At 36.4% G+C, this 26,668-nt stretch overlaps 1 long non-coding RNA gene across 1 annotated transcript; it reads left to right on the plus strand.

Moving 5' to 3' along the window:
- Positions 1–5,502: 5,502 nt before the first annotated feature.
- On the plus strand, positions 5,503–15,435 carry LOC140149502 (uncharacterized). The gene is made up of 3 exons (XR_011858691.1): positions 5,503–5,630; positions 14,170–14,720; positions 15,293–15,435. It is a non-coding gene; the product is annotated as an uncharacterized lncRNA (long non-coding RNA).
- The last annotated feature ends 11,233 nt before the right edge of the window (positions 15,436–26,668 follow it).

A 26,668-nucleotide genomic window follows, 5' to 3' on the forward strand; every position in this document is an offset into this window, starting at 1 on the left:
TCAGGATGTTCCCAAAAATATAAACTCGCCCCAAGGCGCTAAAAGGTCATCGAACCTTCCATAGGGTCAAAATTTCAAACTCGCTCAAATTGTGTTGAAAACCATTCCATTGTATTCCCCTAGTCACAAGGATTCAGAAAATGTATAGTTTGACCTATCTAGGACCTATTTTCTTGAGTTATAACCAAAAGGTCCAAGAGAGTCAATTTTTGCCTCTATTTGGGTTGAAAACATCGAAAGTGAACTATTGGAGGTATCCTTATTTGATTTTGACAACCTTTTGGCAAAATCGAGCACTTTTGATGTTTTCGAATCAAATAGAGGAAAATTGTGACCTTTGACCTTTTGGTTATAACTCAAGAACGGTACATCCTAGATATGTCAAACTATACATTTTCTGAATCCTTGTGACTAGGGGAATACATTGGAATGGTTTTCAACACTATTTGAGCAAGTTTGAAATTTTGACCCTATGCCAAGTTCGATGACCTTTTACTCCCCTTGGGGCCAGTTTATATTTTTGGGAACATCCTGATTATGTTTTAGGGCCATCTTAGGAACCTAAAAAATTTGGTTTGGTTTAGTCCTGGGGGGGGGGGTGCACAGAAAGTGGTCCTAGCTCCCAGAGTACTTCTTACAAAAATAACATTCAATGATGAAGTCATCTTAGGTAGATACCGGTAGCTCTTATTGATGAGGAGAGCACACATTTATCATGTTTATAAAGTCATCTTAAGTAGATAGCACTCATACACAGTGATGAAGTTATCTGAAGTATAACATACATAGTGATGAAGTTATCTTTTAAGATAACTTAAAAGTATATCAGCACATCTTAAAGAGTTATCACGGTTGATATGCACCTAAGTAGATCCTCTCGACAGACAGCACTCATTGATAAAGTCATCTTAGACAGATAGCACTCATTGATGAAGTCATCTTAAGTAGACAACACATATTGATGAAGTCATCTTAGGTAGATAGCACACATTTTAAAAGTCATCTTAGTAGTCCAGGATATACCAGGGTTTAATGTGCATCCCCCAGGACTCTACCAAACCAACCTTTTTAGCTTCCTTTTATGGTCCTATAACACATTCAAGATGTTAACACTCGGGCCATATTCAATGTCAAAGGTCAACACTGGCATGCGCGTATTTTTTTTGGGGGGGGGGCTTCATCAATTAGTGTAAGTGTTATCTATTATATTTAAAGCCATAATGTACGATCTTATAATATGAAATTGGTTAATTTTTTTCTAACCTGATTTTTTTGCATATTTGTAATGTGTACACATGTCCCAACTTGCACCTAAATGGAATCGGCCAAATTTGTTGTCTTTGTTGGTCAACAGAGCAAAGTTCAACATATTATCATAATTTAAAAATTATGATAATATGTCCTCCCATTCATAGAACTGTATGTTAAATGGTCAAAATAACTAATGGGGTTTAAGGCTTTAAGAAAATTTCATCAAGGAATGCTGCACACCGACACCGCCTGGCTAATAATTATTTGGTGCAGAAGGGACACTAAAATGAATACACGGGATCGATACACGTGAATTGCTATGCACGATTTTGATATCAGACGAAAATCTTCTGATACCGGGTTAGAAAATGATGAATATCTCCCGTCATGATTTTTTTCTCAAGAAACCAGATTTGGTCTCATAAACTTGGAAATACGTGTTGAACAGATATGATAGTCGCTAGAATGCGCTTTGAAAATTGGCTGTGCCCTTTGAACTCAAAATTTGACCATTTTATATTGCGTTGGTCCTGTTATGGACTACAGCGTGCAGCGTGTAGTACAGCTGCACTCACTGTAGGCAGTATAAAAGTCGATGACCATTGACCTCAATGGGGTATACAAGCTTAATCACGCACAACCAAGATCGATTACCCGGCTATTGTGAGTAGCCTTAGTTATGTCCTCGACTAATTATTAGTTTAAAAAAGAGCTTTAAAGGTTTGAACCAAATGGCTAATCGTGGCTGTGGATTTAACCTACCATGGCGATTCCTGCCATGAAGATATAGGGTCGAAGACACTGTGTGCTGTCTGCCTGAGATGACTTCATTAAAGAGCAGCATCTACCCAAGATCACTTAAGAATTTTAATTATAAGTGCAGTGCCATATCGCTATAAGATAAATGACTAGTTCTCTATGAGTATGCGGTATCCGTAGTGACTTCATCAATGAGTGCTATCTTTTTGAGACCACCTAAATCAATGTGCTATCTAAAGTCGCCTATAGATTCAGAACTAATAATTGTTTTCACAATATTTCAACATAGAGAGAAGGATGAATTATTTACACGCATTTTGATACCCCACAACACAGTAGTTTGTTTACAGAAAAATACCAGAATTTAAAAGTTGCAGTTTACAGCGGCGACCAATGGTTATAATAATGCCAGCACTGTAAACACGTAAAGCCCACCAATCTTTGCGCTTACTTCAAATCAATACAAATAACTGCAACTTTAAAATTGGGGGTATTTTTCTTTCAAAAGACTGAGTCAATATTGAACAAAATTGGACAAATTGGGTATCAAAATGCGCGTAAATAAATCCTTCTTTTTATGTTGAAATAATGTGAAAACAATTATCATGATGCAGTCATGTCTACATTAGAATTCACCAAGACCTTTGCAGGATTTAAACCTCATTAAAAGCTATTAAACCAAGATAACACTCATTGAAAATAGCTCAACTGATTAAATCAGATCTTCTCTGGTTAAATCCACACAACACATGTATCTGTTTTACCCAGCGGTATCGCAATGAGCTGGTATTATAGATTCAGTTGGGTAACAGATTATAAAGCATACGCAAGGTAACAATAGTATGTGGCCTTTGTTCACGAAATGAGACAATAGTCTGCTTATTGTTAACCAGCATTCTTGAAAATGAGCAACATGGGGCAAGCAATTTTTGGCAAGCCAAGGGGGGGAAGCGATTTTGGCACACATTATTGGGGCGCCTTTTAAATAAAACACTCTAAAAAGGCTTATGAACACAGTACAGAAACACTTAAATATGCAAATTTTGGTTTGCAAATTGGGATCCCAAAATTGGGCATGTACAGGGGGGGCAAAGATTTTTTGGCGGGCTGAGAGGGGGCTAGAAGTTTTGGCGGGCCGAGGGGGGGCAAGCGATTGGTGAGCCGTTTGGAAATTTTACCGCCCCAGGGGGATCATAATTATTGCACAGCCCCTTACTTTAATATAGAGACTGTACATGGTCTTCTATTTTTCCCTAAGGGACCGTTCATAAATACTTTGGTGGGGGGGGCTGGGCACTTGGAAATTTTTGGAGTCAAACTTTTTTGCCCCCCCCTCCAGAGAACCTAAAACTTTTTTGACCCCCCTCTATAGACATACAAAACTTTTTTGACCCCCCCCCTTTCCAAGCCAAGAGGTTATAAAACAGTCTGGGGAGGGGGGCTACTCCATTTGTGCAAACTCAGTCACAATTATAGGCCTACATGTTTGTTCATACATTTATTTATAGGTCTGTTTCCTAAAAACATGAAAGTTGAATGTGTTTTTCACATGCTGTGACTTGTATGAAGTTTAATTTCAATTTATGCATTCTATTTCTAATTTTTGGAAAATACATATGTTTCATTCTTATAACCAATAATTAAATAAATAACAGTAACACAAAAAAGGGAAATTGACAGTGGCGTAGCTAAGGCTTGTGGCACCCAGGGCTAAGGATAGGGGTCACTCCGATTCTTGAAATAATTATTGTGCACGGAGCACAAATAGGGCATAGCGCTAATTAATACCCCGTTTACATTGGGCAAAAGTCGTAATCGACTTAAGCTGTATTTTGAATTACGATAGCAGATTCATTCGTTTGGTGGGTGTTTACACTACATCGGCTGAATTCGATTCCAAATTCGCATCACGAATATCGAAATCGTTTGTTACCAATGGTTACGGCAGGTAAATACGAATTCAACAATGTGTTCGTTTACATTAGCGAAAAGTCGTAATTAATGACGACTTATTCGAATTCACTTGAAATGAATGATGATACAAGTCATCATTGGAATAACGAATTTTGAATTACGATTAATTACGACTGTACCTGTTTACACTTATGATACGAATTAAGTCATTTACGACTTTTATGAATTCGATTACGACTTTCGCCCAATGTAAACGGGGTACTTGTTTGGTTATATTGAAGTGGATATCGGTCTTAAATTGACCTTTCAAATGACTTTGTCCTGAAATGCGCGCGTAGCGCGCAAATATTTTGACTTTCATCGCTTAGAGGGCCGCAGAATCGATGCTGAATTGGTCAATTCGGCGCTCCCTAAGAGTGGCGCCCAGGGCACATGCCCCCACCTTCCCCCCGTCGCTATGCCACTGGAAATTGAGAGCAACATCTGGGCACATACTCAAGATTTTTAATACTTTTAAGTCTTAAAAAACTTGTTTATCACTGTCAGGGGCGTAGCCAGCTTTCTTTGTCAGGGGTGCAAAATATAAATTTCGGGGCAAAGACAAAAAAATGCTGGTTCCATCATTTTGACCTGGTATTATCAGTGGGATATACATGTATACATATACCCTTTTCTTATAGCAAATTGTAGAATACATGTAAAGTCTTTGAGATTCCAAAAAGGCTTTAATGGGATACTGGTAATGAGCGTGCGTAGCGCGCCAAAAAACGTATTTTACACTATTTTGGGGCATAATCGGGGTAAAAAATGGCTTTACTGGCACATATGCGCGCGTAGCGCGAACATTTTTTGTATGCTCTTGTTCTTTTGGCATTTTCTAGTTTAAAACTTTTTGACCCCCCCTCCTTTAGTAACCAAAACTTTTGGTCCCCCCTTTGTGCAACTCAAAACTTTTGTGTCCCCCCACACTTTGCCCAGTCCCCCCACCAAAGTATTTATGAACGGTCCCTAAAAGGGCTCTATTGGTTCAATTGGTGACCCCTCCTTTAGGCCCCCTAAACCTGAAATTTTGGTTCCCCTTTCCCACTTTGTGCAACCCCCCCCCCCCCCACACACACACACACACACGTTTTGCCCAGCCCCATCCCCCACTAAAGTATTTATGAAGATTCATTCATCAATAAGCTCCATCTACAATAAGTTGGTGCAATCAATTAATGCTATATTTTGTCGAAAAGATTTACAACCGAGCTAAAATGGAGCCAAAAGTTTTTGGGTGTGCGCCCGGAATCTGTAAATTTGACCTGGGACCTGGGATTGACCTCTTACGTGCAGCTCGTATACCAAACAGAATCAGGACCGCGACACTCCGGAGGACAGCAGAGGACAGAAAAATGTGACTCTCCTGCTAGTCTCCTACACAACCAGTTAATTATGTTTTTGTTCATACCGCATACAGTCTGGCCCGCGCCCGAGACTAGCAGGAGAGTCACATTTTCTGTCCTCACATCGGTATAGGCCGTCTGCACGTTAATTGTACGGAGTGTCGCTTCTCTACCTTTATTTTCTCTGACAGAATGCCAGCACGTTTTTTGATTTCATGAAATTGTGCCCCAAAATAAGCTACAAATAGATGAAAAATGCGGTTGAATGTCACTGAAATGTGAAGTGTTGTGTAATTGGTGACATGGAGCTGTTCATGTTTGGTAGGTTTCATGAGTTACCGGGTCGGTTAGAAAGATTGGCACCCAAACTGTGGCAAGACGTCTGCAAGGCCAATACATTAGGCCAAATAAAAAATAAAACATGTTTCACGTCCCCTCCCGCTTCCTTTTTTGAGGTTTCTTCAATTTTATTTTTATTTTTTGAAATTCAGTTATCACTTTTCAAAAAATATGTCTAGGAAGTAGAGGTGTTTTCTATAGCCTTGCTAATATACAAGAAACACTTTTATAAGGTTTTGTGATAGTTAGAGGGGCCTATCTCTCAGAACAACAAATAAAAAGAGGCCTCCTCCTCTTTCCAGGCATTATTGTATACGCTAAAATAGCTCTAATTATGGGTATTTACACCGATTTTGCGATAAAAAATAAAAAATAAAAAGCCCCCTCTTCCTCCTTTTTTTCAAAAACCCGGACGTGAAACATGTTTTTTATTTTATTTGGCCTTACATGATGTTAGTACAAGGAACTTATACGATGTCCTCATTCACAAACTGATACTATCTGTCCATCGTATAAGACTTTTACCGCACGGCAACTGGTTGAAGGAATATTACACAGTCAAGAATAGGCTCCATCATTTTTTTGTTCTGATCCCTCCCAGTCTCCCAAAAACATCAAAACATCAAAAGCGTTGCACTTATGCTTACTTAAAGGGGCATTTCGTGATCCACAGCCTCATTCCCCACTTTTCTCAAAAAAAGTTGAGATTTTTATATCACTGGAAACCACTGGCTACATAATGTTTATGTACAAAATATTTCTTGCAGATTAATTCGTTTTGCAAAGATATCGTGAAATTTGAATTTCGTTCTGGTGCACCAGAACGAAATTACAACGCATTGTCTATGGAGCAGTGTAATACACATAATCATACATAACTCGCAAACGCAAAATCGGAATCAACTGAAATTTTGGGAATAGGCTTTTTTCGTGGATATGTACTGAAAAATGTCATAAAAAGAGGATGCTAGGATCACGAAACACTCCTTTAAGACTGTCCTTTTTCATATAACGCAGACAAAGTAGGGCCAACTTGCCTAGAAATGGTCAAATTTTGGCAAGAAATATCTCTGTGTAATCCTATGTAAGTCCCATATCACATCGTTATCGGCGATTGAGGTTTTTTTTTTTCTGAAGTTTGGTTGGTACCCACCAGCGTCATGCATGTGACGTGACACAGCTAAAATAAGCGATCGGAAATCGGGATCGTTAAAACGTCAACAAATTTCAAAACACAGAAAGCAGTAAACTTATTGGCGAGCGGTCCGAATTTTGAGCCATAAGTTTACGTGGTGAACTAACATGATGTAGGTATCACAGGGAAACCTCGGTTAACACATTTGTTAGTCAGTCAAAATGGCCTAAACCGGCAATACAAATTTACATTGAAATTAAAAAGAAGCTTTTTAAGAAGGAAACCTTCATAAATATGTTGTCTATACTTAGACTGCGGAACTCAGTCCTCAATGATAGTCAGTCATTTATCTTTTGGTCGTTATATGACTATCATTTGAGGGACTGAGTTGTTATAATATATCTTCCGAGGTGCAATTTCAGACAATAGCTGGGGATTAGTGGGGCAGAGGTTATCTATTGAATCCTTTCATGACCACTGAAGCATAGTCAAGTCTGCCAAGGACACTCGGCACAAATTGAAAGACCATGTGAACTCTCGACAAAAGAATGCATGCATGTCAGGTCATCGACACCAATTTGGTGTTTGTTATGACACCAATTTGGTGTTTGTTATGCACCTCGAAATATGTACCTTAAAGTCTGTGTCTAGTCTATACCAGCCCTCGAATTAAGGATCTGAAGGGGCACGGCAACTTTTTTAGGGCAAGTTGATAATTGCCTTGGATTTTCACTGAAAAGGCAAGGCAGCACAGCAGTTTGTAATATTTCAAGAGGGCATCATGGCAACTGTTGAAAATTTGAGAAGGGCACCAAGGCAATTTCTCAAAAGTGAAGAAAACACACACAAACGTAGATAGATGATTTTATAATAAAGGGGCACGGCTGGGGCACCGATGGCAACTTCATTAGAGGGCACGGCAAGTGACTGCCTTGGGTAAGGCCGTATAAAATTAATGTTTTGGTTCTCGTCCAGAGGATTTTCATGAATTGATGAGGGAGGGAGGTGTTTTTTTTTTTTTTTTTTTTTTTCAATGTTAAATTTAGCATTGTCAGTAGTTTTCGGTCTTCCCCAACAGTGCTCGAGGAAAAGATGAGGCCCTTTTTTTTTTTTTTTTCAAATGTGATATTTTGAGGTATAAACCCCTAGAGAACCACAAAAAGACTTGGAAGTGATGCTTGTTCTCTAATAAACTTATTTATATGTATGAAGATTTCATAAATCATTCCAAAGTCTTAAAAAATTGAAAAATCTAAAAAAAAAAAAAAAAAAAATCTGACAAATCCCAGAAATTGAGGCGGAGGGACGAGAACCAAAATATTAATTTTACACGGCCTAAAGGACATATTTTGAGGGCATTACGGCAGTGGGCATGGGCACCCACGGCACAATGCCATCATGGGTGCCATGGGTTAATTCGAGGGCTGGTCTATACGTCACTTGACCCAAATATATGATTTTTTTTTGTGATGAGAGACTCGCACATGGAATTTCAGAGAGATTTTGATAGCAGTTCCATTAAAAAAAGGTGCTATCGTCATGGGACTAAGATCTAGAAACACCCCCGTAATGCTGTTTTGGGGAATTTTGCTAGGAGAATCTTTTTGATGAAAGTCAATCTTTGACAAAAAGGTTTTCAGTGTTGGCTTTCTTTACTCAAGGGCTTTAATTTGATATATAAAATGATGCAGTTTGATGGCAAATTTGAATTCACCTGGCATACCTACATGTAAATCAACTTCAAGAGTGAAGTAAATTTGTGACTGTCTGATCGAGAAAACTTTTAAGATTTAAAAATTCAAAACGCCAGAAACACCAGGCCGATTAGCGCTGGCGAATAACATTTCACTTGATCGAGAAATCATTTAAAAAAATCTTGATTTAAAAAAAAAAATAATAAGTTTGCTGACCTAGTATATTATGAAAGCATGGGGGAGATTATTATTTATTGGATTTGAAATTAAATATCGAAATATTATATCATGATTACAGTGACTTAACATGCTTAAAGGTGTATTTTGTGATCCTAGCATCCTCTTTTTATGACATTATTTAGGTATCCCAGGCAAACCTTAGTTAACACATTTGCTAGTCAGCGAAATTCGCCGAGACCGGGGCCCAAACACATGCATATTTACATAGAAATTTGAATTTTTTTCGAGAACAGGTCGGTGAAGGAAACCTACATAAATATGATTTCTATACTTAACTTGACTCAAGTAAATGAGTTTTTATGGTGATAATCAAGTCGCACATAAAATTTTAGAGGATTTTGATAGCAGTTCCATTTAAAAAAGCTGCTATCGCCATGAGACTAAGATCTAGAAACACCTAAATGCCGTTTTGGGGAATTTTGCTAGCAGAATCTTTTTGATGAAAGTCAATCTTTGTTTGACAAGATGTAATTTTGTTACGGAAAGTGCTATGACAAAAATGTTTTCAGTTTTGGCTTTCTTTACTCTAAAAAGGGCTTTAATTTGATATGTAAAATGATGCAGTTTGATGGCAAATTTGAATTCACCTAGCATAGGGGAGATTGGGGTTAGTTGAAACATTTTTCACAAAATCGTCTTTTTAACGCAAACCGATTACTTTCAAGAAACGCTAACCATATCAGTATAAACATACACATACATGCTACAAATACAGCCTTAAACTTTATTGGACCTGCTTATGATTATTCATATTTATAATCCAATTTGAAAAAAGTGTTTCAACTAACCCCACCCCTGGGGTAAGTTGAAACATAGGGTGAGGTTAGTTGAAACACGGCTTGTAAAAATTTCAAAATAATTATTATTGTGTTGTTAGGGTTATACTCCCCTTGAAGGCACCCTTTAACATACAATCAGTGTGAAAAAATGAATAAATAAATATGTGGGAGTGCGGGTCAATACTTTGGACACAAGGTGACGAGTGTCACCATGGACCAAAATATGAGAAGCCTATAAATATTATAAAATGTACTTTCTGTGTGCACTTTTTGCTTGTATTATTGCTTAACCATATTTTAAAAAGCAATATTGAAGACATGGTAAACATGTTACAAATTTTTAAAAAGTCAAATTTTTAACCATATTTTTCTATGTGATTTTCACGTGTTAACTAACCCCACCTCAAAAGTTTCAACTAACCCCGATGCCTATTTTTACATTTCAAAGTTCATTACACAAAATAAGAAATACAATAAAACTTTTATTTAACATTATTCTGGGACTTACTACTAGTGCTTATGATACTCAAAAATAATCCCATGAATCTTCAAACAACATGGAGATAACGATCTTTTCTGAGGGGTATAAAAATTAGTCAGTAAGTCAAAAAACAGATATTCCTTTCCCAAGCCAACACTGGTGGGGCATCAGTGCTGTTGCTAATTTGGTGGATGACCCTAACTAATACCTATTACTAGGTGCCAGTATTTTACCAAATTAATTTTTTGTGTCAGAAAAAAATACAATGTTTCAACTTACCCCGCGTTCCAACTAACCCCAATCTCCCCTACCTACATTATTCAGTAGATATCCACGAAAAAAGCTTATTCTCAAACATGCAAAATTTCAGTTGATCTTGCGTTTGCGAGTTATACATGATTATGTGTATTACACTGCTCCATAGACAATCAATGTGTTGTAATTTCGTTCTGGTATATACCAGAACTAAATTAAAATTTCACCATATCTTTGCTGAACGAATTAATCTGCAAGAAATATTTTGTACATAAACATTAGTGTAGCCAGAGGTTTGCAGTGATATAAAAATCTCTTTTTGAGAAAAGTGGGGGGGGATGATGCTGTGGATCACAAAATGCCCTTTTAAGTTGTGTGAGTGATAGTTTTTATTCTATCATGATTACAGTGACTTTACTTTTTAGCCGTGTGATAGTTTTTACTATTACATGGCATGGAAAGAAACCATGTGATATCATGATATAAAACAAACAAAAGTTTCTGGCAACACTGCTCTCCAGTACAACAATTACCAAAACTTTTTTTTCTATAGATAGGTAGACCAATACCTTATCTACCTAACCTGCAAAAAATAATTTAAAAAAGCACCACTTTGGAGGTTACGTCATTTTTAAAAAGATCATTTTTTTCAAAATTAAATTATTGAAAAACACCCCTATTTTACAAAATGGTATCTACCATATTGAAATAATTAATTGTTATGTTTACTTCATTTTTGGAAAGGACAAGGATGGATACTTCATTGTATGGGAGAAGATTATTTTAATTCACGTTCATCATACAGAAATATGACATTATATTTAAGCATTTTTCCAGTTGTGAAAAGGGTAAAAATAGTGAAAATTGGGTCAATTCATATTTTGGCCGTTACCATGGTAACCATAGATGAAGAGGTAAAATTTTAACCAAATTTATACATGTTGACTCAATGTCTAACCATGTGCAATGTATAAAGAAAATCGATTTTTTGAAGTCTGCCACCACATCTTTGATTTTTATACACAAGGTCTCTTAATTGTCTCAGTTCAGTTCTATATTTCCAAATGGAGGTTCATTTACAGTACTGCATCACCTCTGGTCAATATCACATACAGACAACAATATAGAAAGTACAAAATGCCAGTCTTCCAAATTTGATATCTTAGATTCATTGTATGGTATGGAAATTGTGCTATTTACACCAGGGTGTTTTTATTTTTTTGATGCAATACAATTTATAAAACCTCTCAAATGATCTCCAAAGTGGATACAGGAATGAGGCCTGAGGGTATCTTGCCTTCAGTTTGCAAACAATTGTTACCCACTTCATGGGCCAACCAAGCTTAATTAAAACCATGATCAGAGTGAAATTTTTGACTGATGCCCATATTGTCTCTCCTTTCTCATTAAGTCTGAACAGCACTCGGTAAACATTTTAGAATTTCAGGGTAGGCCTACCTGTTGTCTGAAGTTTTGACGAGTTTCAACCAAAATTTAATTAAACACAGCACTTGATGAAATAATTCTGGATGAACACACCACTATTTGGTGCAGTGTTAATTCAAGGCCCATTGAGTGAAACCAACACAAGTGTAAAACAATTCTTGTTGATAAACTGAATTGTAGGATAAGTCATTCAAATTTGTATTTTTGAAATGAAAAAATTGACAAAAAATGAACAGCAGTATTGACAAAGTTGAATCCCCATTCAAATACATGTAGGCAATTTATATTATATTAAAAGGGGGTAACACCCCTGTGGTAAATTTGTGACTACTGTAAAGTCAATATTTTCGCGAGAAGATATTTTCGCGATTTTGAAGATTTTGTCAAGTGCGCGGGAATTAAATCTCGCGGTTTTGATATTGATACAATAGAACCCTAATGCAAAAGGTTATTTTCGCGAGTTTTTATTTTAGCGATTTTATGTCCACTCGCTGAAATTCGCGAAAATAAAAACCTCATGAAAATTTCTACTTTTACAATATTTTTGCATTTTCTCAAAACATAATAACACACTGGTAACAAAAGTTATGTATATTATTGGGGCAAGGAATCCAATTACTACACTGAAATTTCAGTGATTCAAGACAAGCGGTTCAGTAGTACATATATGATCGGAAATGAGGTACATCCTAGCGGTACCTCTTTTCTTATCATAAATAAAGTACCGCATGTCTAGGGTCACTGAAATTCCAGTGTAGTAATTGCATTCCTTGCCCCTATAATATACATAACTTTTGTTACCACTGTGTTATTAGTTTTTGAGAAAAATGCAAAAATATACACTAAATTTATCGAGGGTGTATTACCCCTTAATTGTAGATTCATGTAAATGCCTTATTTTGTCTTTTAAGACAAAATAAGGCATTTACATTTTATTTAAAAATACACAACTTTCGGCTGAACCACTACATGTAGCATGCTAAATGTTAGCACATATATGACAATGACAAAGGTTAAAATTATGATTGCCAGATGGGCAAATCACTGAATGGGCCTTTAGAAAGAAGTTACCTGCTTTATTGTGAACACATTCAATGTTGTATTTCTTATATAGGCCCTTCGCACTTGATTATTAGTTTCCTGTTAAAGATTTTGAAAAATGGACGAGGTGACTTTTAATTATTAATTATCTTTTATTTTCTTTATTTAGTTTGAACAATTACAAGCAACTATTGACTCGTTTTGACTAGAACGGGCATTTAATTATTTCACAACAATATTTGATTTATAAATAAGTGAAGGTGGGGTTGTACTCTTTGTTTATTCATCATTATTGTTGATATTATTCAAGTCAGAAAATGGCAAGTAGAAGTAGTTGAAAGTTATTTTAAAGGAGAAAATTAGAAATAGAAATAAAATAATTATTTTGAGATTTTCAATTTTGGACGCGGGCGGTAAACAGGAAACTAATAATCAAGTGCGAAGGGCCTAAAGTAGATAATTATATAGGATAACATTTTTTCTTTTTTGAATGTGCAGTTTCTGGGAACTTTTGTAGAAAATTATATAGCGTCTACGATATAGACCCATATTTCTACAATATACATCAAGGGCGGCGGAACCGGGGGGTGGGGGCAATGGCCCCCCACTTTTAACCCATAATGTGCTGTGTGTAACATGTCTGGGTGAACATAAGTAATCAAATCTCTATTCTAGACTCTTAACATGCTTTAAAAAAAAGTGTAAAAAATGATGCACAAAATGGCATCAATTGGTCCTTCATTTTGCAAAATTTTCCAACTCCCCTGTGTTAATACACAGCGTGTAGGCATATGGATAAACAAATTCCCCTTTTCGCTTCTGCTTTGGACACCCAACTTAAAAGCAATAACTTATACAATAATAGTGAAAACAAATGGTTTCAATTTGGGCCTTCATTTAACCCATTTTCAGATTTTTCAAACTAAAATTGTACACAATATAGTGCCAGAATGGTCCAACAAATGGCTTCAATTGGGCCTTCAGTTTGCAAAAGTTTCTCACTTCTGAGGCCCTCAGACACCCCCTGCTTTCACCCTTTTTTCTGCTTTGGACACCCGACACTTAATGTTTACAGTAATAATTTATACAGTTAATAGTGAGAACTTATCCACAAATGGCTTTAATAGCTTAATTTCAGCAATTTTCAGCTTTTTCAAACTCAAATTGTACACAATAATAGTATCAAAATAGTCCATCAAATGGTTTCAATTGGGCCTTCATTTGGCAAAAGTTCACTCCTGAGGGGGCACATCCCCCATTAGACACCCCCTGCGTTGCCCAAGCGCGACGCGATGGCCACTTCGCAGCCATTATATCGATTTTTCACATCTCACTGACTGGCCCCCCACTTTCAAAATCGTTCCGCCGCCCCTGATATACATGTAGACCCATAATTCAGAAATTTTATTGAACTGATTTTTGTTTTTTTTATTTCTGTGTACATCCATAGTTCCAAAGATGCTTTATCACAAAAATTAAAGTGGCCGAGTGTTAGACATCACCTCGGGTCTCTAAAGAGGTTTGTGGGTTTCCTACATTTACACCTATCTTACACCAAAGAACTGAACGTCACAAATACCCAGCTTACAAAGGCATCTGATGTAATAGATGCCATAAACAAGGAAATAGCAGGAAGTGTAAGAGAGGAGCAGCAAGACAAAGCTGAGGAATCTTATGGAGGTAAGTCAAGGGACTTGGAGGTGTCCAGCTGTAATTGAAATTGCCAAATTTTAATCAAGATCTGTATAGGGTATGTATTATTTTACCATGTCATAGGCATATTATTGCAAGGGAGCTGACTGTACAATCATCCACCGGAATGCTATATGAATTAATAGTGAATTAATATTGAATTAATAATAGTGAATTAATATTTACCATTGAGAATGTATATATGAAACATTTATCTTTTTTATATAGACGAAGGTTCGATGAACTTTACAGGTCAAGATGGACAAAAGTACCTGACTTTAGCGAACGACGAAGTCGAAAGAATAGAGGGTATGTATATTATCCAGGGGAGTGATTCAAAGCTTGTGAAATATCCAGAAAAAAGTAAAAAACATTGCAAACAAAACAATCCCAAAAAAATACCCTGAAACTACATGCTGAAAATCAATCAAATTGTGTACATTTTGGCCACAAAAAAATCTGGAAAATTCCAGACAAATCACACCCTCATTATCTGAACACGGCTTATATAGAGTTTTAACCCCCCCCCCCTTTCAATGCTAATTTTTTGCTGAAGGATATATATATATACACATGTATATTACAAATATGATCATAGTTCATAAGACAAGTGCATTTTGGTAATTTTTCCTCATATTATGTTTTAAAAGGTCTCAAAAAGATGAATATTTTCGAAGATAAATATATGTACCACAAAATTAGAGGAGAACCAAGACTTGACCGCCATCAACAGGCATGAAGCAAAAATTGTGGGTATTCATTTTCCCTCAGAGAGTCGGAATGCGCTCAAGGCAATACAGAACATGAAGGCAATGTCAAAATCAAAAGTTGGTTTTCATAAACTTTATATTGTCACTGTTTTAATTTTTTTTTTTACATAGGAAATATGCACCGAAGTCAGGCCTTCAGTACTCATGTACCTTTAGTCCTCTCCATGGACAATGCTAACTGACCTGGTGTGATTAAAAATATGACAATATCCGAATTCAACAACGGCAAACTATGCGAGCTTGAAATACATGGCATAAAGGTAATGTCACTTTTTTTTTTGGCATATCTCTATTTGATTCTTATTCCTCTCTTTATTATCCTTCACACATTTGGACAATACAAACATTACTGTTAGTGGATTGTATATATCAAAATATTTCAAATAGCTTATGTTGAGAAACTTCCTGCAATTTCATTGGTTATTAGACATTGATTTTAGACAATAGAGTATGGTAGCAGGGGAGCTGAGCGGAACGGGCTGCGACTCATAACCGGAATGTTTCAGGTTCAAGCCATGGCAACGCCATCATGTTGTCCCTTGAGTATGGCACTTCATCTCGATTACTCATCTCCACCCAGGTGTAAATGGGTACCTGCATTCTTGAATGCTGGGAAGGTAACAAGCAACATTACATGGTGGATTCTGGCCTAATCGCCAATGAAAGAGATATGGGCACTCCGATCACTGTTTATATAGGATCGTCTCCTTTACATTTTTTAGAGTACAGATTAACTTAAGATTATATGTAGCGTCACACACTATGTGCCAATGAATGCTTAAAGGTGAACCTCATTGAAAATAAAGTTATATATCAATGGAAAGCTTATGATGTCAGGATACTGAAAATTATTTTTTCCGATTTTTTGATGGCCAATAAAGCTGAAAAATTAAAAAAATGATTGAATTGTTGGTCTTTTTTAAGGCGCCCAAAAAGCACCCAAATCAATCGTGATCTTGGGAATGCTCGTGGACGTAAGCTCAGGGTTAGATCACGTGATCCTACTCGAAACCTGTAAACAAGACTTGCTTCCTGTACTTTGCAAGCTGCCCGGCAAGTCTGATTTTCACAATAAAGCTTGAAATTAGAGGAATCTTCAAGTTGCTGGTTATATATATTAGAAATAATAGAATTATTGTCAACACATAAATTTTCCGTAAATTTTTGACAAAATCAGTCATAACTGGCTGGGTATAACTGGGTAATTGAGTTTGAATTTCGCGCTGGGATCAATCCCATGCGCAAATGCTTGCTGCTGCCGTTCATGTCATGGACTGAATAAACATGATCGAATAACAAATTAAATACTTGTTTGTGACATTCCCTATTCTTGATTCATTTTAAAATATCTGATTTTAAAAAACATCGTCTTGCAGTAATCAAAATATTAATTAAAAAAAACGCCGATTTCATCAAATCCAGCCCATATAAAGGTTTTCATATTTAGCGCATTGCGGTAATACATTCTTTCCACACAATCACAATTGAAAGAAACAGATACCCGGGCAGATATTTCATTATAAAATAAATACAATTTAGGCATAGTAGACTGTTATTTGATGGAATTCTGAGTACAATCAGTGTACGGTACTGAAAAAGTGAAACATTCATGTTTTATGGATTACCGAACACGATGCGTAAATTGCGAAGAAATTGCAGGGACGGATATACACAAACACAGCGACTCGCTTCGGGGCTTCGTCCTCTGGTAGCACTTGCGGCGCTCTGTGTTTCATGGGGTGTTTCAGCAGATTTGATAAATCGTTCCCTTATATTTGGAACATTTACAGGAATAAATTTTGCTGATGAAGTAGCAATAAGTTGGAAATATCAGAATGTGAATATCAAATCGGTCATTTTGTCTGCAAGTACAGTACAGTTGCGGATACTGAACACTCGGCGTAGTGAGACTCAGTCAGTCACTGAGCTCATCCCGTATGTATCTATATCTGAAGTTCGCCTTATCATACATGACCGCCATGACCCGTTTGTAAAGCTAAGAAATAATTAAAAATCCTGTACATGTACCTTATTCTATTCCTTCATTTTCTCATTGTGATAAGTTCATCTCAACTTGGTGTGACGATCTGAACTGGTAGCACTAGCAGTTATTTTTTGTAATCTGTTTTCATTCCGGTTTTTCGGCGAATCTTCGCTCTTCGTGCTTGACTGTAATATTCCCTATGCATATCGTGGATGGCTTGGCCTATCCCAAATCACCCCGGCCAGCACTTTTCCCATTTTTAAATCCACACACTTTATTCAGGAACTTCATTCTTGATTTGATCATGATATTTCCTTCATGTTATTCTTATTTGATTGAAGATATTTTTCATGTAAAGTAAGTTGACAATGACTGAATTCGTGCATTGGCCCGATGCATGCCACAGTAATACACAGACATTGTGTTTACAATCAAACCCGGAAGTAACTGTGTGTCCCTGGGCTGACGTCATCAACGAAAGCGCCCAATTTGAACGATTTCGTTATGTAATTTAGGGGGGGGTGCCAATATCCAATCTTTGCATGGAGATTATGTCTAGCCTGGTACGCTATGCAAATAAAAAATATTCTTTTCTGCTTCCTGACATCATAAGCTTTCCATTGATATATAACTTTATTTTCAATGAGGTTCACCTTTAATGGATTCACCAATTGAATGCACGAGTTTAAAATGCATTGATATAAAATGGCTATAAAATACCACATAAACTACACTCATACATGACGTTGCTGCATGTTGATCTGTTAATTATCACTGGGCAACAAAATGATGAGAATTCAGCCAAATTTATGAGAAAACATCAAAATGATGAGAATTTATACATGATTAGAAAACATTGATACTGAATTCTCATAATTTTCTTATCAAATTCTAATTTTTGTGAAAACAAAATCTATCAAGCTTGGATCCACCAACTTTTTGGTAAAAATCACATTTTTAGCCAAAATTACTCATGTGTGACATTTGACCCCAAATGGGTCATGTCAAATGTAAAGACTGGGGTAGGCCTAGTGGAGCTTGTGCCCAAGTTTGATTTAAAATTGGATGGTTTGAACCCAATGCACAAATTTATTGGTCGAGCTATGAGTTTTAAACCATTGGACGAGACGTAGTCGAGTCCAATATTTTAGAACTCATAGCAAGACCAATAAATTTTGCATTGGGTGAAAAAAACATCCAATTTTATCATTATTATGTTTTCAGAATCTTTTTCAAAAGACAAAATTAAAAAAAAAGTTTTCAATTTTTTTTAAATTTTACATTTTTCGTGATTTTTTTTGGGGGGGGAGGGATCAAAATGGACTGATCTTACATGCCTATAGCAAAAAAAAATGGAATTTTTTTTTTTTTTCAGCCTACTTCCGGACTTTTTATAAAGCATTTATAATGATATTTGATAGGCAATAAACTGATAAAGTAAGCTTAATTTAAGCTTAAAAATTGATTTTTTTTCAGCCTACTTCCGGACTTTTTATAAAGTATTTATAATGATATTTGATAGGCAATAAACTGATAAAGTAAGCTTAATTTAAGCCACAAAATACATGTACATAGTGCAAGCTTGCAGTGCAGTGCAACTGTGCAAGAGCCAAGCCAACAGTGCACTAGTGCAGTTGGGTGGACTATATTTGCAGATTTCATAAGCTTATCTAAAACCCTACCGTGTCTGTGCTAACATCATTCACACCTTGCAGAATCTTAAATTAGTTCAAAAAGTGACATTTGGCAGGTATAAATTTTGGTTTGGTCAGAAAATTTGATGATTTTTGATATCCGAGTGTGTGAGATTGCCGAATTCTGCAGCTTTTACATAGTGGTTTAGCACCGGTTTTTACTAGTTTTTTGTACTTACGTACTGATATTTCACCAAACCACATTAATTTGTTCATTTCTTAGCAGCTGAAACATGCATTTAGTACACCACAACGTTGATTTTCAAGCCTAGAATCATGAAATTAAACATCTCTTTCCGCGTCCGTAGAAAATCAAATTCTCCTGGTTTGACAGCTAAATAATCGAGTTCATGAATGATTAGTCTCATAGAGTGCGTTTGTGTTCGCTCTTGATCGCATACAATCGGTCGATTTACGATACGTTAAAATTGGTGGCAAAATCGATGATTTTAAAAATCACAGGGGGATTGGGTTCCATGTGGCGCTAAAATTGGATTCAAAATGCATCCAATATGCTATTTTTTTGACGTTTTAAACTGTGTGAAGAGGTATAGGAAGCAAGATTCTGAAAACATAATAATGGTCATAATCGGTCAAATAATAAAGGAGCTAGAGCAAATTATGTTAAATATTGAAAGACAGAAAGAAGAAGAAAGAAACCGCTGAAAAACAATAGTCTAGCCGAGCTTGGCTAGACTAAAAAGTGTGAAAAAGTGACTAAACTGGTGCAGGCCAGCCCAACAGTGTTTGCAACCTTATGATAGTTCTTGGTATGTCATTTCTTTATTTTGCCCAAAGTTCACTTGATTGATAGCTTGGCCTGTGATGTCATCTGTGCATGTACATCGAGATCTTTCCTAGAAGTCATAATCTTTGCAGTTTGTTCTGGGATGTGTTGTAGAAATGTACATTGAGATCTTTCCTAGAAGTCATAATCTTTGCAGTTTGTTCTGGGATGTGTTGTGGAAATCTGGTAGAACCTGCTGCAACTTGAATTATACCAGCAGACTATATGAACACAGATTTCAACATTGTCTAATTGTGTTATCTGTGACCCAAGGTCAAAAAGGTAATTGTCAAAATATAAATAGAAAGAAAATGTTACTTAAAGGAGGATTTGTGATCCTAGCATCCTCTTTTTATGACATTTTTCAGTACATATCTACTGAAAAAAGCCTATTCCCAAAATTTCAGTTGATTCCGATTTTTGCGTTTTGCGAGTTATGCATGATTATGTGTATTACACTGCTCCATAGACAATACGTTGTAATTTCGTTCTGGTTCACCAGAACGAAATTCAAATTTCGCGATATCTTTGCTAAACGAATGGAGCTGCAAGAAACATGTTGTACATAAACATTATGTAGCCAGAGTATTCCAGTGATATAAAAATCTCAACTTTTTTTTTGTTTTTTTGGGGGATGAGGCTGTGGATCACGAAATGCCCTTTTAAGATGTTTTGGGGACACATGAAATGTTGGTGCACTGAATCTGTCACATTTCTTCTCTTCTCATCTGCAGATGAAAAGGATTGATAGCAAAACATAAACAAAGACAAAAGCATCATCATGACCAGATGAGGAAGGTGAGGAAAAGTTGCAGTCACCATCACTCAGGGCTGTCAACTCCCACACATTTGGGCACTCATACTCTCACACCGAAGTAGTAACATTTCACACAGCATCAAAATATTTTTGATGGAGGAAATTCTTTTCCCTCTACCCCATTGCCCTCAGTTTCTATATTCTTGAGCAGCCTGGTGAAAAAGGTTGGCAACAATTTTAGTAGCAACAATATTTCCTTCTCCCGGCACGCCCTGCCCCTGTCAGACAATTTATCAAGGAAAGAAATTCCGACAGTCCTGCCATCACTATAACCCATTCTGTTGAGCCATCTAGGAACATGGCAACTGATATCCTGATAACATTTGAAGCAACAAATTGACACATCTGTGGAAGAGAAATATCCTGTTTTGTCTCATGATATGTATCAGGAATTACGCAACAGTCTTGTTAGTGATAAATGGGTTGTATCATTATCATTTTGAATGTTGTGTTAAGTGATGAAAATCACTAGAAAAGTAAGAAGAATTAGATTTATTTTCAAAGAACACAGATTTCATGTACTATGGGAGTTAATTGCCAATTTATGCCATATGGTGAGCAGAACACTATATTCAAGAACATTAATGAGCAAGAACTAATTAGAGAACCAAGTTTAAAATATCTTGGAAACTATTAAAAGCAGAAAATGGGCCAGGACTGGTTATCACCCGCAGACAAGACAATCGTTGGTACTTGACGCTCTCACATTGGAAACCTTACGCTAGGAAAAGGAACAGAGGACGCCAATGGAAGCGATGGAGGGACAATTTGCAACATTACTAGGGAGAACTTTAATGAGCAAGAACTAATTAGAGAATCAAGTTTAAAATATCTTGGAAACCATTAAAAGCAGAAAATTGACCTGGGCTGGCCATATCAGCCACAGACAAGACAATCATTGGAGCTCAACGCTCTCACATTAGACACATGAGGAAATGGAACAGAGGCCGCCAACGGAAGCGCTGGAGGGACAAGCTGCAAGTGAATTGGTACAAACAAGCACAAAACAGAGACACATGGAGACTTCAAGCTAAGGCCTTCATCCCTCAGTGGATCGATAATGGTGGAAAAGTGAGTAAAATAAGTAAGTAAGTAAGTGGTAATATAAGAGGATGAATTGTACCAATTCAGTCTGATTTGTTGCCCCCTAACCTAAGTAATTCTGCATTTTGCAAAGTTTACAAGGTCAAGCAAATTTTCCACTGGCATTTGTGCCCAAAGCAAACTTGGGTCTTGTCATTAGTATACACTTACAAGTTTATTTTATTTCAATTATAAAAAAACCCATCAAAATGCAAAGATAAAATAACAAGCATGTCAAAATGAATGTGGAATGGGTGCAATTCATCCTGTGTTAATCAAGCCATATTCACGGATTTCTGGGTAATTGCATTAAAATACTGTAAAACAGGCATTCTCAAATAGATTCTGTGAAGTGCCACATGAACAAATGAAATAACTTAAAGTGCCACTGAACAAATAGAGTGTAGCGTCTCTTGGGTGGGGTCCAGGGTCCCGTGTTAGGGCCCGTAGCTAGTTGGGGCCAAAGTCAAAGCCCCTGATAGGGGTCTAGGGGACACAGCCCCTGGAAGCTTGTGGGTTTGGGCCATTGAAAGTGGTATAGGAAGGATCTCCTGGCATATTTTTTTCATGTTTCTAAAAAAAAATTTCAACCGACATAATATTACAGATTGGCTTTAAAATTATCAAAAAACTTCAAGATGCTATTTTTCCCAATTTAAAAAAATTCAAAGAGTGCCTTGCGCCTCCAAGGAACTCCCAGCTGCTATTTGCGGATGCCTGCTGTAAAACAATATGTGCAATGGTTTTATGTTGTAGTAAACATAATCCACTCTACAGATATCATGGTCCATCCATACCACAATGGAACAGACACTGGTTGAAAAGAAACAAACATCTTGCAGGTGAGAGTTTAAATGCAGTGATGTACCAAATGGGTGAAGGGACAGGTCAAAGTTTCACTTCAGTTCAAAACAATTGCAATGTTCACTTAATTTAGACCTGTTTCAAAAAAACCGTTAATTTTGGACCAAAATATTTGTGCATGCTGTGCACACATTTATGCCAGACTTTTCCAGTATTAAAGACATACCACTTTGTGATTTGGTCAGTGGGATCAGATTTCCTTACAATTTGGTCCACCAATCCAAATTTTGCCTGGTATCTGGCCCAGGGTGTTAGCAAACTGCCTGTCAACAAAATCAAGCCTATAGCAATTTGAACTGACTGAACACTCGGAAGGGGTGGATGTCTGGTTTATGTTTTCATAGTCAAATTTCAAAGGCAGTTTTGGCGAAAATGTCGGGCACTAGCCAAGACCATGATATGAAATGTGATTGCCAAGTTTTCCAAACGTTAACTTGTGCCGGAAGAATACTCCCATCTAGTACATCACTGTTTCAGTATGCACATATAATATGTCAATGTGCTCATAATGTGTGATGCGATCAAGCAAAAATCAGTTGGAACTCTGATATTTTTAGGGACTTCTAGGATAGTAAAAAGCATTTACAAAGCTGCATTTTGCAGAAAATCCCATTGAAATTGAACAACCAGTTCCAAAGATATGATCAATTCAAGAGTTTCCAAAACAACAGGAAACAAAGGGAAATATTTCCTTTATTTGGCTATATCTCAAAATCAATGTTTCCGAATTCCAAATGATTTGCTTAATCGCATCACATAATGTATTTCTAACAATTTGTGAAAAAATGATCTATTCATAGTCTGTGTGGAGCAGTAACTTGGCTTGCAACATCATCACAGTGTTCATTTAGCCATATCTGAATCTTTTTTAAACATGATATGATATGATATTATTTTTGTATCCCTCATTTTTGGATTTGTCATTACTGCAGCATATACGGTAACACATCTTTGTTAGTGTACTCATTATTTCTGCAACTTGTGCAAAATCCCACCATTTGAGTTAGTCATGTACATGTACAAAGGGCAATATATGAGTGCAGCAGAACAAAACAAAATAATTTTCATTAGAAAAATGAAATTGCAAAATTTCAGCTAATTTGAATTCCGTCTCCAAATATGTTACAATAATGACAAGCCTAAATGTACATGTAAATCCCTGAATATGGCTTCACGTAGTTTACTTGTACATGTATGTATCATATCATGCAAATGTGTGAAATTGTTTGTAAATTGCTTTATTTGTTTTTACTTGAATTTTATATAACTCATGTCATGTGATAAGCACATAGAAGGTATCATATAACAGTATATCATTGTGTTGCGGATTACCTGGAGGCTTACTGATGATTTTAGTAACAATGCTACCCTCTGTTAGTACACTTTTGATGAAGTACATAATTTGAAACATCCCATTCAGTTTGTAGAGTTTGACCAAATTAACTAGATATTTAAAGCTATTCGGAAGCAAAGGGCAACATGTAGAATTTTACTTCCAGGAAAGTGGAATGATTTAAATAAAATACTTGACTTAGGTTTTCTGAATGTAATTTGTATGTCCAATCTCATTGGACCCCATTTCAACAACAAATCTAATGTATTTGCCATAATTCAAAAGATCAGTAGTTAAAACTGGACCTCATGGTAGTTCAGCTCTTTAGATGATTATTTGCTGTGTTACAATGACCATGTACACTGCAATTTAAAGCCCTAATGTACAATATCCTTTAAATTTCAAATTTGTTATTCTAATAGAATTTCTATACTAAAAATGCTGAAATAATACTAGTAGTGATTGTTGGAAAGGGTTTCTGCAGGTGTCGAATGGCATGATCGAGCTGGCAACTTGTGAAACCGCCCGGCCGTATGGCATTTTCCATATACTTGGTTAGTTTTGTGGGGTTCATTATCGAACCCCAACGGTTTTAGCTTGTATTTATATTATTTATTAACATAGGCCTATTTGTTTGTGATATTTCAAGCGTTTTAAAATTTCAAAATAATCCCATTCAATTACACGGTTGACGATGAAAATTTACTGAATTTAGAGAATGCACAGCGACCACCACCTGGGTTTCTGTACATTTTGAGCTGAAATAACAAGGTACATGTAAAGTGAAAAAAACCCTACTACCCTAGTAAAAATTTGTCCGAAATACCGGCGTATCATGCGCAAGAAACTTAATTTTGCTTGCAAATGCTTGCATTCACATGCAAGTACTGTTTTTATGTTGCATGTTTCTTGCAAGTGTCTTTTCAAATCAAATGCAAGTACAGTCAAGTGATTAAAAGTTAATGAGTGTTTGTATAAATGGTTTTGCTCCACCCACAAAACAGTGTTGTTCCACCCACTTATTTGCAGTACCTTGCAACTATTCTAAAAAGGTTTGGGTCAAAACATCTAAGTGAAGTTTTGCTCCACCCACAAAACAGTGTTGTTCCACCCACTTATTTGCAGTAACTATTCTAAAAGGTTTTGGCCAAAACCTCTAAATTACATGTACTCACTAATTGATAATTGCCTATTGTGATCAGATTCACAACTTGAGTAATCTCTAGCACATTGTTACAATAAATCAAAATGTTCTGCAGCCTTGTATGTTAAATAGGAACTATTATTTGGCAATAGCCTATTATGGGGTGCTTGAGGATTTGTGGTCATGGCATTCACAACAGGATTTTCACCATAAGTCAAAGCCTACACATTGTATCTCTTGTTATGCTATTATATAGGCCTATAGGACAGGGCTATGTGTGTACATACAGATTCAGATTGTTTTATTTTCTGTTAGCAGTCTTATGCAAATAAAAGCCATTGACACTGCAGCTGTAGGGAGAGGGAGTCACATAAAAATTCCAGGATAAAATTGCCTTCATGCTCAACTATACAATGTACTTGATTCCAGATAACCATGGGCTATTAAACTATTCAATTGAGGGACAGGTGAATAATAATTCACTCCATGGAAGCTCTTAATTCTCAGCAATTATCAATGTTTTTACTGGAATCTGCTTTTTATAGACCAGATTATGCTGTTTGCTATTATACCACATGATTTTATTATCAAAGCGCCCCCTATTGTATAAAGCTGTTGTCTCTGATAGTGCTACATGCAGTGTGTTGTATACTGATAGCTGGGTCAGAAGCTCTATTTTTGTTACATCTTTTTAACACTGTGACATGATTCTGCAGAGACTCATACAAAAAGTGTAAAAGAGAAATTTTCTGAGCTTGCATTTGAAAGTTATGAGTTATTATTTAAGCAATTGGCATGCACTTGACAATTTTCAGCAAATGCTCTATAAATATGGACGGACTGATCGATGATGTCAAAACCTTGACAATGCTCTCATCACGCACTGCTCTGTTTCTGGAATAGTCATGAATTGTGCTTATAATTTTAAATGTGATGTGATCAAGCTAAAATCAGGCATTTGTCGGCAATATTGATTTTGAGATATAAGCCATCAAATGTAATAACTCCTTTTTTGTTTTTCAAAACCTTCATTTGCTCATATCTCTGGAACTAAACGTCCAATTTTGACTTGGTTTCAGCAAAATATAGCTTATTTGATTAAGATCACTGATATAGGAAGATAAAAATTGAATGTCACCAACTTAAGAATGATTTTGCTTTATCATATCACAAATGTGCCCTGAATAAAAAGCAGTTAATATATACCAAATGATATAGATTCTTCTAATCTGATTGGTTAAAAGATTTCCTGAACTGACAAAGTTTAACACAAACATGGCTGAAGGTGAAAACTTGTTACAACTCAAGCTTGGAGGTTTGGGGATTGTTGACTTTAATGACTTAGCCTAATTAACTTACTTTGTATCATTATCAGCCATCAAAACTTTTGTTTGACTATAGGAGTAGCCACGTATAACACATTGGAATAACAAGCTCAGTGCATGCTTTCCTGACTAGTAATTTTACACAATGTCCAGATAGAGTTGTGTATCTGAGGCAATTGGATAAGAAGAAGAGCGTAAACAAGCACTTCAATGGATCATTTGGAGCGCTTTTAAGTTCCCTGGTTTGCATTGTCTTAAGATGGCATGTGGAAATGAAACTCATGGATCAGTTGGGCTATTGCAGATGTATTCGCACCCCCCTATGGAGGACATTTAAAAAATACAATTCCAGCTGGAATTGAGATGTATCTAGAATTCCAGCAGTCATTTTTAGATTCCGGCTGGAGGGTATGGAAGACATTGAGATTAGGTGAAACTCCGGCTGCTAAAATAAAC

This window comes from Amphiura filiformis, chromosome 1 (assembly GCF_039555335.1).
Source record: "Amphiura filiformis chromosome 1, Afil_fr2py, whole genome shotgun sequence".
In the NCBI taxonomy this organism is placed as follows: domain Eukaryota; kingdom Metazoa; phylum Echinodermata; class Ophiuroidea; order Amphilepidida; family Amphiuridae; genus Amphiura; species Amphiura filiformis.